This window comes from Mauremys mutica, chromosome 1 (assembly GCF_020497125.1).
Source record: "Mauremys mutica isolate MM-2020 ecotype Southern chromosome 1, ASM2049712v1, whole genome shotgun sequence".
Taxonomy (NCBI): domain Eukaryota; kingdom Metazoa; phylum Chordata; order Testudines; family Geoemydidae; genus Mauremys; species Mauremys mutica.
Genome location: NC_059072.1, coordinates 1,905,846 through 1,918,997, shown reverse-complemented (window position 1 = coordinate 1,918,997; position 13,152 = coordinate 1,905,846). Strand labels below are relative to the sequence as shown.

Below are 13,152 nucleotides of genomic sequence, written 5' to 3'. Positions count from 1 at the left end.
TTCTGGTAGAAACATGGGGCATCGCTACCCCTGAGACTCGGCCCATTCATCCTGCTCCCTGCTGCCCCCACCCTGGGTGCTCGTCCCTCCTGTCCTGTTTTGGGGGTTAAAAACGAAGAAGTTGGTTGAGATGGGCCGGAGCTGTTGTTGCTCCTGCTCAAGTTTGATTTGATCCCAGGTGGTGTTTGGATTTAGCTGGTGCCAGCAGAGGTGCTAGTGGCATTTGGGATGGTGTTTTAAGCCCACTCTGGTCAGGACATTGTTAGGATGAGGATGACAAAGGCCTGGGGTTCCAGGAGACGATGCAGGTGGCAGCTATGATGATGAGGCTCGCGTCAGTGCCTTTGTCTGCTTTCCCCGGGTTTTTCCGATGAAGTTTCTCTTTGGATAGTAGAGTCACTGGGTACGTCCTCCCGGCATTTGAAAACCTGTGGGCAGAACAGGAATACAAACCAAAAAAGACTGAGCCAGGACTCCTGGGTTCCAATCCCAGCTCTGCTGGAGGGATCCTGTGTGACCCTGGGAACATCCCTTCTCCTCTTCCCTGTTACATTTATCTCTGTCCCTGACTGACGGGGTATTCTCTGCCCCCAGCCTTCATACAGCCTCTCTCAGAGCGTCCCCTTATTGTGCTGGCCCCAGGCCTCTCCTCCAGGGACAGGGGCTCTCCTGCTTCAATCCCATTCAAATAGCAGCTAGAATAGTCCCCAAGCTGCCAAACCAAGTTTGTGAGATTTCAGATTTAAAACCGAACTGGCCTCCTGGCAAAGCCCCAAACATGAGCCCTGTTCAGGGGAACCAGGGGTAGGGACCCCCCACAGTATGGCTCCTTTCAAGGAATCCATTGGTTTAGCACAAGCTGGACAAAATCAGCCCTGTGTATGTGAGCGGGATCTGAACGGGCTCCCCCCTGCCCTGTGGGGTGAGCTGGGGAACAGACCTCAGGAGCAGACTGTATCTGACACACCTGGGCTGCCGAGGTGCTCGGCAGACAGACCTGCTTTTCCACAGTGCTCAGTTTGGGCTGCTCGGGGTTAATCTGGGAGGCAGGGGTGTGAAATGTTGTTATCCTCATTGTACGAGGCGGGGGCAGCAGAACCGTCCCCAGCCTGCCTGATGGACCCTCACGCGCTGAGCGGGGTGAGTGACCCCAAATCCAGTGAGAGCCTGGGGGGGGCAGGTGTTCTCTCCTCCCTGGGCTGGGGGCTCTGTTTAAAGACAACGTGATCAAAGACAACACAGGATGCAGCAGCAGTGGGGTCCCCCCCGTACCCAGAGAAATCACTAAGCGCTGGGCGAATTGCCAGAGCCTCAGAACTCAGCATCCCAGCTCGAGGCAGAAGCAGCAAATGGCAAATGGGGCAGAACCAGCGATGAGCCCACAGCAAAGGGGCAGGGACAGAGACAGCAGCGACAGTGGGAGCAGCGGCAGCAGCAGGGCCATCGCTCAGCACCCCCAGGGCGGGAGGTGAAGCCACATGAGTCACCCCTGAATTCTGGGACTTCTCTGTTGCAGCAAACCAACGGGGAGAGGGGAGCACTGGAGGGGAAGGGGAGTGTCGCATGTGCCAGGTTGGACTCCCCCTTCAGGGGTGCTTCCTGATGTATTGGGGTCCCCCTGAGCCCACGTGTTCCACCAGCCTGGACTCCCTCACCCTGTCCTGCTGCGCGCGCACACACACACACACACACACACACACACACACACACACACACACATGTAGGGAAACACCCAGCTGTACAGTCACACAGAGTCTGCAATCAGCTCTGCGTGGGCAGACTCAGCTCGGGGAATTGCCCAGCACTCTGGTGCACACCCCCTCTGGAGTGTAAACCCAACATGATGTTGTCCTGCACTGCACAGAGCTCTCTACAGCGTAAGCTCATGAGCTCCCCCCCTCCCTCAAGGAGGAGGAAGACATGCACAGCGTTTTGCCCCCCACCCAGTTATCAATTGCACGAAATGGGTTTTAGAGTAAACAAAAGGCGAGTTTATTAACTACAAAAGGTAAATGTGAAGCGATTATAAGGGAGAGCAAACAGATCAAAGCAGATCACAGAGCAAATAAAACAAAATACACAAACTAAGCTTAATACACTACAGAATACTGGCTAGAAAAAATTTCTCACTCTAAACGTTGTTTTAAGCCAGTTGCAGAATTTCTTTGTGGACAGGAAGCTCTTGCTTGCAGCTGAAAATTCCAGGGATATCCCGCACAGGCCAGACACCGTTCGCAGCCCTGGCTCAGCGTCCCCTTCCCCACCCCGCCACTCTCCAGCTTAGTTCCTTTTTTTCTTCCGGTGTTTTCAGCAGTCTTCCTTCTTGAGCAGGGAGGCAATGGAGAAGAACCAGGATTAACTCACTCCCCAACCTTAATTAAGATTTACACGTGGCAGGAATCCTTTATTTCCCAGTTTGATCACCACCCCCTGCCCATGGAAAAGTACCAGCATTTCAGGATGGTATCGTGTACCAGGTGACATGGTCACATGACTCTGCAGTGTCAAAGCAGCATCCCAGGAAACGTCTCAGGAAGGAGGGACACTAGTATCTTCAAAGTCCTATTGTCTTTCCTAACGGCCCACCCAGGCTGTTCACCTACTGTCTGGTGGGTGTTCCTCAGGTGAGAACACAGTTGTAATTATTACATAGTCAATATTTCTAACTTCAGATACAGAAATGATACATCCATGCAAATTGGATAATCACATTCAGTAAATCATAACTGTTCCAGTGATACCTTACATGCCCCGCCTTGCATAAGCATATTTCTCTGAGGAATATGGGGCGTAATGTCACCGTGCATTAAGGGACATTCGTCCATCCAACTTTCAGACTGCAGAGAGGGAAACTGAGGCACATGTAATTGGGAATGGTCATGGGGAGGTTTCCTGGCTTCTGTGCTACCCTGATTGTTCAGATGGTGAAAGGATCTGAGCCCCGTCCCTGGATGCTGCCTGCCTGCCCTCGAGGACTCCTCTTCCCTCTCCCACCTGGCAGAGTCCTCATAACCCCGACATGCTATAGTTTTAATTCGAAGATCAAAAAACGAATATTAACATTTATGATGATACTTGAGTGAAATAGTATTATTGTCTATGTGTCTCTTGGAAGGTTGTGATAACCTGTATCTGAACTGTTTAATGGATAAATTACCCTGTGCTAATTGCCAGGATGTTTGGTAGAAGGAGTTAAGCGTATTGTTTTCTCAGGCCGAAAGGCTGCTGGAAATGTATAAAAACCCTGGGACACGATCCTACTTCATCTCAGATCTGCTTTGGGTTTCAAGAGGGGGAAACCTTAAGCCCCAAGGATTGAGATCCCCAGTCATTGACTGGAGCCACCCTGAATATGGAAATTGGACTGTAACCTATGGACTATTTCTAAAAGGACTTTTGGCAACCACAAGCTCACCTCTACTATGCATCTGAACTTCGAGAATTGAATTCGTCTGTCTGTATACTGATCTTTTAACCAACACTCTCTCTCTTTTCTTTTTTAATAAATTTTAGCTTAGTTAATAAGAATTGGCTAGAGCATGTATTTTGGGTAAGATCTAAGTTATAATTGGACCTGGGTATGTGGCGGATCCTTTGGGATTGGAAAAACCTTTTCTTTTATATGATGAGATCAGATTTTTAGGAATCATCATCATATCTGACAGGTGTGTCTGGACGGAGGTCTGAGACTGGGCACTTTAAAGGAAGTGCCTTGTTTGGACTTCTGAGTAACCAGTGAGGTACTAAAGAAGCTGTTTTGTGCTGGTTGGTAAATCTAAGTATTGGAATAACCACCAGCGTTTGGGGTTTGTCTGCCCCGTTTGGTTTGCTGTTCACCCTGAATGAGTGACCTCAGCTGGATCCCATGGGCCACGGGCAGCACCGTCACAATCAACAAAGAGAAAATTACTTTTTGTAGAATCGTAGAATATCAGGGTTGGAAGGGACCACAGGAAGTATCTAGTCCAACCCCCTGCTAAAAGCAGGACCAGTTCCCAACTAAATCATCCCAGCCAGGGCTTTGTCAAGCCTGACCTTAAAAACCTCTAAGGAAGGAGATTCCACCACCTCCCCAGGGAACCCATTCCAGTGCTTCACCACCCTCCTCGTGAAATAGTGTTTCCTAATATCCAACCTAGACCTCCCGCACTGCAACTTGAGACCATTACGCCTTGTTCTGTCATCTTCTACCACTGAGAACAGTCTAGATCCATCCTCTTTGGAACCCCCTTTCAGGTAGTTGAAAGCAGCTATCAAATCCCCCCTCACTCTTCTCTTCTGCAGACTAAACAATCCCAGTTCCCTCAGCCTCTCCTCGTAAGTCATGTGCTCCAGTCCCCTAATCATTTTTGTTGCCCTCTACTGGACAGGGGGAGGGATAACTCAGTGGTTTGAGCATTGGCCTGCTAAACCCAGGCTAATGAGCTCAATCCTTGAGGGGGCCACTTAGAGATCTGGAGAAAAAATTGGTCCTGCTAGTGAAGTCAGGGAGCTGGATTTGATGACCTTTCAAGGTCCCTTACAGTTCTAGGAGATTGGTATATCTCCTATTATCATTACTGTTTCCAATTTTTCCACATCCTTCTTGTAGTGTGGAACCCAAAACTGGACACAGTACTCCAGATGAGGCCTCACCAATGTCAAATAGAGGAGAATGATCACATCCCTTGATCTGCTAGCAATGCCCCTACTTATACCGCCCAAAATGCTGTTAGCCTTCTTGGCAACAAGGGCACAATGTTGACTCATATCCAGCTTCTCGTCCACTGTAACCCCTAGGTCCTTTTCTGCAGAACTGCTGCCTAGCCACTTGGTCCCTAGTCTGTAGCAGTGAATGGGATTCTTCCATCCTAAGCGCAGGACTCTGCACTTGTCTTTGTTGAACTTCATCATGTTTCTTTTGGCCCAGTCCTTTAATTTGTCGATGTCCCTCTGTATCCTATCCCTACCCTCCAGTGTATCTACCACTCCTCCCAGTTTAGTGTCATCTGCAAACTTGCTGAGAGTGCAGTTCACGCCATCCTCCAGATCATTAATGAAGATATTGAGCAAAACCGGCCCCAGGACCGCCCCTTGGGGCTCTCCGCTTGAAACCGGCTGCCAACTAGACATGGAGCCGTTGATCACTACCCGTTGAGCCCAACGATCTAGCCAGCTTTCTATCCACCTTATAGTCCACTCATCCAGCCCTTACTTCTTTAACTTGCTGGCAAGAATACTTTGGGAGACCATATCAAAAGCTTTGCTAAAGTCAAGGAATAACACATCCACTGCTTTCCCCTCATCCACAGAGCCAGTTATCTCATCATAGAAGGCAATTAGATTGGTCAGGCATGACTGGCCCTTGGTGAATCCATGCTGACTGTTCCTGATCACTTTCCTCTCCGCTAAGTGCTTCAGAATTGATTCCTTGAGGACCTGCTCCATGATTTTTCCAGGGACTGAGGTGAGGCTGACTGGCCTGTAGTTCCCCGGATCCTCCTTCTTCCCTTTTTTAAAGATGGGCACTACAGTCAGGGGCGGCTCTAGGCACCAGCAAAGCATCTGCTTGGGGCAGCTCATTTGCAGGGGAGGCAGGGATCCAGCATGGGAGCTGAGAACCAACAGGGGGCTCTGGGAGCTGTAGTTCCTTGATTAGCTCCCTGCCTATAGAGCCAGCCCTGGAGGAGGGAAAGAACTACATTTCCCAGCATTCCCTTGGCCACTACCAACTGGAAAGGAAGGAGGAGGACCTCATGCGGCAGCATGCTGTGAGTGGAGAGCTGCACTGTGGATGGTAAGGAACCATATTTTAACATTAAAAAACCAGGACACTCCAGGGGGATGGAAGCCCCACCCTGCCACCATCCACTCCCTCCGACTGCCCCCCACAGAAACCCCAACCCATCCAACCCCCCCGCTCCCTGTCCCTTGACTGCCCCTCCTGGAACCCCTTACCCCTTCTCCAACACCCCAGCCCCCTTACCGTGCCACTCAGACCCTTGACTGCCCCTCAGGATGGTATTGTGTACCAGGTGACATGGTCAAATGACTCTGCAGTGTCAAAGCAGCATCCAAGGAAACGTCTCAGGAAGGAGGGAACACTGGGAACAGCCCAAGGTCCCAGAGCTGATTGAACTATCCAGACAGGCCAGGCCCTCACCACATGGCACTGGGAGCTCTGAGGGCCGATCTCTTCCTGGCCAGGCTCCGGGGCCAGCCGGCCATACTCATGTCGCTCCCCAGCACCAGGTACAACTGACCAGAGGGTCCTGTGGTTCCACATCCCAAATGTAGCAGGGGCCAGGGGGATTGCACTGAGATGGCTTCAGCCACCCCTTTCAGGCCGCACCCTCACACCTGTGACAGGCACCAGATCCTGCCCTCCCCCCCCCAGTGCCCCACATCTCCTCTAAAACATCCCAAAGGGATCCAGCGTCTCCCTCTGGGCAGGGGGCTGAGGAGCTCACTGCTCTCTGGGATAACCAGGTTCCTCTGACTCTCCCTGCAGACCGACACAGCCCAGTATGGCTGGGCATTTGCGTTAGGCTTGGCCAGCTGCTACTGTGCAGGGCGACGCTGCTGATTTTTTTTTTGCCTTTATGTTGAGTTGTTGTATTAAAAAAGGAGAAGGGTTTAGGAAAGGTGAGTATGGCAAAGTGATGGGACTTGCGGTGTCTGACCTGAGTCAAGTTCATGGAGACTGATTCTCAGGGGCTGACAGCTCATCCCTCCTGCCCCTTTATGGGGTCCACAGCTGAGGACCCCCAAACTGAGGCACTGTTGTAAATCTTGGCCAAAGAACATAGAGCTGCTGCTTTCAGAGCCAGAGCTCTGAGGAAGTGCTAGGGGAGGAGAAGTTTTTGGCAGAAACCTTGGGGCAGCAGGATGTTACAGCACCTGAGCACTGGGGAGGAAACTTTCCCATGTCCCATTTGTTAGTTGTAGGGACAGCCTGGATGTCCTGAGCTACCTGCTGGGTGGAAATGTCTCAGCTAATCAGAGCTCAGAGTTCCTGTACAGTCACTGATTCAGGTCTCAGACCATCACCCCACTGTGCCCGGTACTATATGGAATGTCAGACTAGATGATCACAATGGTCCCTTCTGGCTTTGCAATTTATGTCTCCATGACGTGATACATGTCAGCAGTCTCTGGTACTTGGCTTGGTCTCACTTGAAAATTTGATTTAAAAATGATCTATACAAAATCAGTGTGGCCCCTATTAAATACATTCAGAACTGGCTAACTGATAGATCTCACAAAGTAATGGTCAATGGGGACTCATGATCCAGGAGAGTTGTTTGTAGGGGGACTTGCATGGATCAGTTCTCAACCTAGTGCCATACAGTCTTCATCAATGATCTGGTGGGGACTGCTCAGTTCTACAGATCTACCCTAGTGAAACCAGAAGCTCTGAGCTGGACACAGAACTCACTGGTGGGGTCTCTGGCCCATGTGACGCAGGAGTTCAGAATAGATGATCACAATGGTCCCTTCAGGCTTTAACATCAGTGAAAACCAAGGCTCCCAGCATCTCCCAGACCCCGCACAAGTCTTTGCTTCAGCGACATTGAGTCTTCTGTCCAAGTCCCTGGATAACAGACCCTGAGTCTACAGGCCCCTTCCCCAGCACGGTCTGTAACAGGCAGCCCAAACTCCTCACTTGTTGGCACCACAGGGGACGATGGGCTGACACAGCAAAGATTTAACTCACTTTGCCATCCCCACCCTTCTGTCCCTACACATACACTTTGTGTTTTACGGTGTTAAGCCGCACATTGTTTGATTGCACCCCATGTACCAAGCAGTTCAGATCACTCTGTAATCCTTCCCTGCCCTGTCCTCTCCTGTCCTCTCCTAATGCAAAGGGCAAGCCATACTGAGCTCTGCTGGACCACATTGAGAGTCAGAGGAACCTGGTTATACCAGAGATCAGAGAGCTGCTTCAGCCCCTGCCCAGAGGCAATGAGCCGGCACTTTGTTATCTCAGCTCATTGTAGGCTGGGTCAGTTGCTCACTCAGGGCTGGGTCCTAACGCACCAGAACTGCTAGATTACAAAGGAAATTGCAATTGTGGCAGCAACTGTCACCTCTTAATGGGCTGTCGCTTTTTGTTTGGGTGCAGCAAAATCAAACACTTTATTATTTCTCCAGTAATTACAATGGAGGGAGAGAGTGCCATAGGACACAGGGTCCTGGACAGGTCTCTCAACTGGTAAACAATTACATCAAGCCTTTATACCTTTGTTACAGACAATTTCTAGCAATCATGGAGACAGTAAAAAGCAACAAATACATTTTGTTTATGCATAAGCTTTTCTGCTATCTTACTAGAAAAAAGCAAGACTGCATATTGCAAGGTCGTAATAACTTTCACACAGTTCACTCTGTCTTACATTATCTTGCTTCCACAAATCTCACGTCACCAGGGTCACAGCTAGCCTAACTCATGCTAACTAACATTCATTAAGATCTCTTCAAATCCTTGTTAATTATTTACTGGCTTCCACAGGGCCAAAACGGCTGTGCAGGAGAGCTCAGTGCCTGGCCCTTCGCTCCATATTCCTAGCAGTGTGGGGTGGGTGCTGAGCAGGATGGGGAGAGGCTGGATCCCTGCAGGATGGTCTAGAGATTTGGGGCGCTGGGAGGGCAGGATCTGGTGCTCATCACAGGTGTGTGGGTGCTGCCTTAGTGCAATGGCTGAAACCCTCTCTGGCTAAGAACTGGCTAACTGATATAGTAGGTAATTGTCACTGGGAAATCATGATCCACCAGGTGTGTATATAGCAGGGTGTTGCAGGCCAGTGCCGTTCAATATCTTCATTAATGACCTGAAAGATAATATAAAACCACGGCTGGTGATATTAGCTGGTGATAGAAGAATGGGTGGAGCGGTAAATAACGGCTTAGACTGATCAGTTCTACAGATCTACCCTAGTGAAACCAGACACTCTGGGCTGGACTCAGAACTCACTGGTGGGGTCTCTGGCCCCTGTGACGCAGGAGGTCAGACGAGGTGATCACAATGGTCCCTTCTGGCTTTAACATCTGTGAAAACCAAGAGTCCCAGCGAGCCCCAGGCCCCTCGCAGGCCTTTGGTTCAGTGACATTGAGCCTGTGCCCAAGTCCCTGGATAACAGACCCTGAGTCTACAGCCTCTTCCCCAGCACGGTCTGTAACAGGCAGCCCAGGCTCATCGCTCCGTGGGCAGCACAGGTGTAGTAAGATGAGGCCCTGAAACATAATCTCTTGTATCAGAGGCCTAAGGCCTGAGCTAAAGTAAAGGTCAAGTCTTTGCTAACATAAAGCAAAGTTAAGCTGTGAGCCAGAGGCAGGCCCTGCTCACAGACACTGGCAAGGAAAGGGACATACCTAAAAGGGACTGGACACCAGCTATCAGAACATTCGCATACTTGTACACTCCACACGGATAACAGGGAACAGGCTGACCCATTCCAATGACAGGGTCAAAGGGGTATTATGGTGGCTAGAGTTGTTTTGTTTGAACCAACATGTACAAGGTGAGAGGCGGCACCGTACTGCGTAGTGGGGTTGTACCTTACTACGTCGGGGGGTTGCTCCTCAATACATCAGCAGTGATGAGTAACTTGTTTGTACCTGTGTATAACAATGCACCCCTGAGGTGGTGTCTTTGTCTGGCCTGGGGGCAGTGGAGAGTCCCGGCACTGACTGAGCCGGTCCATTGCCACGGGCACAAATTCACAGTATGTCCTGTAGAGTCTGTGGGAAACTCTTACTGTGCTTCATTTGACAATAAACATGGCCCGTGCCTTCATACCTTATCAGAGTCTGTGGTCATTGGGGGTTCGCTCGAGATCTGCTGTGCCAGCCATCTGCAGAGCCAGGGCAGCACACAGAGAGAACACACACACACACAGCCAACTGTTATCAACACTAAACAGAGCAGAGCACCACACCTGACAACACTGGTGACCACATCTGACAACACTGGTGACCACAACTGCTGATCTGGTGAGTAAGCGAGCTGTCCGCTGTAGGAATGGTGATCTAACGTGACAGAAAACCACTAGCTAGGAAACCCCCTTAACCTCTCCCTGCAAATCCCCACAGAGTTTAAAAAATATAATGGGGGAAGAAACATAAGAACATAAGAACATAAGAAAGGCCGTACCAGGTCAGACCAAAGGTCCATCTAGCCCAATATCTGTCTACTGACAGTGGCCAATGCCAGGTGCCCCAGAGGGAGTGAACCTAACAGGTAATGATCAAGTGATCTCTCTCCTGCCATCCATCTCCATCCTCTGACAAACAGAGGCTAGGGACACCATTCTTACCCATCCTGGCTAATAGCCATTTATGGACTTAGCCACCATGAATTTATCCAGTCCCCTTTTAAACATTGCTATAGTCCTAGCCTTCACAACCTCCTCAGGTAAGGAGTTCCACAAGTTGACTGTGCGCTGCGTGAAGAAGAACTTCCTTTTATTTGTTTTAAACCTGCTGCCTATTAATTTCATTTGGTGACCCCTAGTTCTTGTATTATGGGAATAAGTAAATAACTTTTCCTTATCCACTTTCTCAACATCACTCATGATTTTATATACCTCTATCATGTCCCCCCTTAGTCTTCTCTTTTCCAAGCTGAAGAGTCCTAGCCTCTTTAATCTTTCCTCGTATGGGACCCTCTCTAAACCCCTAATCATTTTAGTTGCCCTTTTCTGAACCTTTTCTAGTGCTAGAATATCTTTTTTGAGGTGAGGAGACCACATCTGTACACAGTATTCGAGATGTGGGCGTACCATGGATTTATATAAGGGCAATAATATATTCTTAGTCTTATTCTCTATCCCCTTTTTAATGATACCTAACATCCTGTTTGCTTTTTTGACCACCTCTGCACACTGCGTGGACATCTTCAGAGAACTATCCACGATGACGCCAAGATCTTTTTCATGACTCGTTGTAGCTAAATTAGCCCCCATCATGTTATATGTATAGTTGGGGTTATTTTTACCAATGTGCATTACTTTACATTTATCCACATTAAATTTCATTTGCCATTTTGTTGCCCAGTCACTTAGTTTTGTGAGATCTTTTTGAAGTTCTTCACAATCTGCTTTGGTCTTAACTATCTTGAGAAGTTTAGTATCATCTGCAAACTTGGCCACCTCACTGTTTACCCCTTTCTCCAGATCATTTATGAATAAATTGAATAGGATTGGTCCTAGGACTGACCCTTGGGGAACACCACTAGTTACCCCTCTCCATTCGGAGAATTTACCATTAATTCCTACCCTTTGTTCCCTGTCCTTTAACCAGTTCTCAATCCATGAGAGGACCTTCCCTTTTATCCCATGACAGCTTAATTTACGTAAGAGCCTTTGGTGAGGGACCTTGTCAAAGGCTTTCTGGAAATCCAAGTACACTATGTCCACCGGATCCCCCTTGTCCACATGTTTGTTGACCCCTTCAAAGAACTCTAATAGATTAATAAGACACGATTTCCCTTTACAGAAACCATGTTGACTATTGCTCAAGAATTTATGTTTTTCTATGTGTCTGACAATTTTATTCTTTACTATTGTTTCAACTAATTTGCCCGGTACCGACGTTAGACTTACCGGTCTGTAATTGCCGGGATCACCCCTAGAGCCCTTTTTAAATATTGGCGTTACATTAGCTAACTTCCAGTCATTGGGTACAGAAGCCGATTTAAAGGACAGGTTACAAACCTTAGTTAATAGTTCTGCAACTTCACATTTGAGTTCTTTCAGAACTCTTGGGTGAATGCCATCTGGTCCCGGTGACTTGTTAATATTGAGTTTATCAAATAATTCCAAAACCTCCTCTAGTGACACTTCAATCTGTGATGGTTCCTCAGATTTGTCACCTACAAAAGCCAGCTCAGGTTTAGGATTCTCCCTAACATCCTCAGCCGTGAAGACTGAAGCAAAGAATCCATTTAGTTTCTCCACAATGACTTTATCGTCTTTAAGCGCTCCTTTTGTATTTTGATCATCAAGGGGCCCCACTGGTTGTTTAGCAGGCTTCCTGCTTGTGATGCACTTAAAAAACATTTTGTTATTACCTTTGGAGTTTTTGGCTAGCCGTTCTTCAAACTCCTCTTTGGCCTTTCTTATTACACTCTTGCACTTAAGTTGGCAGTGTTTGTGCTCCTTTCTATTTGCCTCACTAGGATTTGACTTCCACTTTTTAAAGGAAGTCTTTTTATCTCTCACTGCTTCTTTTACATGGTTGTTAAGCCACGGTGGCTCTTTTTTAGTTCTTTTACTGTGTTTCTTAATTTGGGGTACACATTGAAGTTGGGCCTCTATTATGGTGTCTTTAAAAAGGGCCCATGCAACTTGCAGGGATTTCACGTTAGTCACTGTACCTTTTAACTTCTGTCTAACTAACCCCCTCATTTTTGTATAGTTCCCCCTTTTGAAATTAAAGGCCACAGTGTTGGGCTGTTGAGGTGTTCTTCCCACCACAGGGATGTTGAATGGTATTGTATTATGGTCACTATTTCCAAGCGGTCCTGCTATAGTTACCTCTTGGACCAGCTCCTGTGCTCCACTCAGGATTAAATCTAGAGTTGCCTCTCCCCTTGTGGGTTCCTGTACCAGCTGCTTCATGAAGCAGTCATTTAAAGTATCGAGAAATTTTATATCTGCATTTCGTCCTGAAGTGAAATGTTCCCAGTCAATATGGGGATCATGGAAATCCCCCACTATTATTGTGTGGAATGAATGAAATTTGTAAGGCTAGGGCAGAGACTGTGCCAGTGATCTGCGGAGCCGGGGCAGCACACAGAGGGAACATGCACACGCGGCCGACTGCTATCACCATTGAGCAGAGCAGAGCACCACACCGGTGACATCTGACGACAGCAGGGGCTGACTGGCACCATCACTATAGGCTGCAAAGGTGATGCGTGGGGGGGCATGTGAGGGTGAAGTGCCCCTCACCGCAGCCAGCCTGGGGGGGAGCAGAAGGGCGGGTCCAGACCCTCTTCTCATGCCAGCCGCTAGCACGCTGCTCTTTGCAGCTGCTGCAGCACAGAAGTTGCCTGCAAGGCAGCCTGGCTAGGGGTTGTGGGGAGGCGCTGCAGTGATGGGCCACCCCCCATCAATCCAAACTTCCAGAGACAGGTCCCAGGCGAGCTGGAGGCCCCATCCCCAGCAT

General features: G+C 48.8%; 1 long non-coding RNA gene across 2 annotated transcripts in view; it reads right to left on the bottom strand.

The window, feature by feature from the left end:
- Positions 1-189: 189 nt before the first annotated feature.
- The window catches only part of LOC123375852, a 43,066-nt gene continuing 30,103 nt past the window's right edge, over positions 190-13,152 (bottom strand). Inside the window, exon 3 of one of the 2 annotated variants that reach the window (XR_006581596.1) lies at positions 190-428. This is a non-coding gene — a long non-coding RNA (uncharacterized LOC123375852). Of the gene's footprint in view, positions 429-8,563; positions 8,814-13,152 lie in introns of those variants that run through there. The other variant, XR_006581594.1, reaches the window with a different exon arrangement.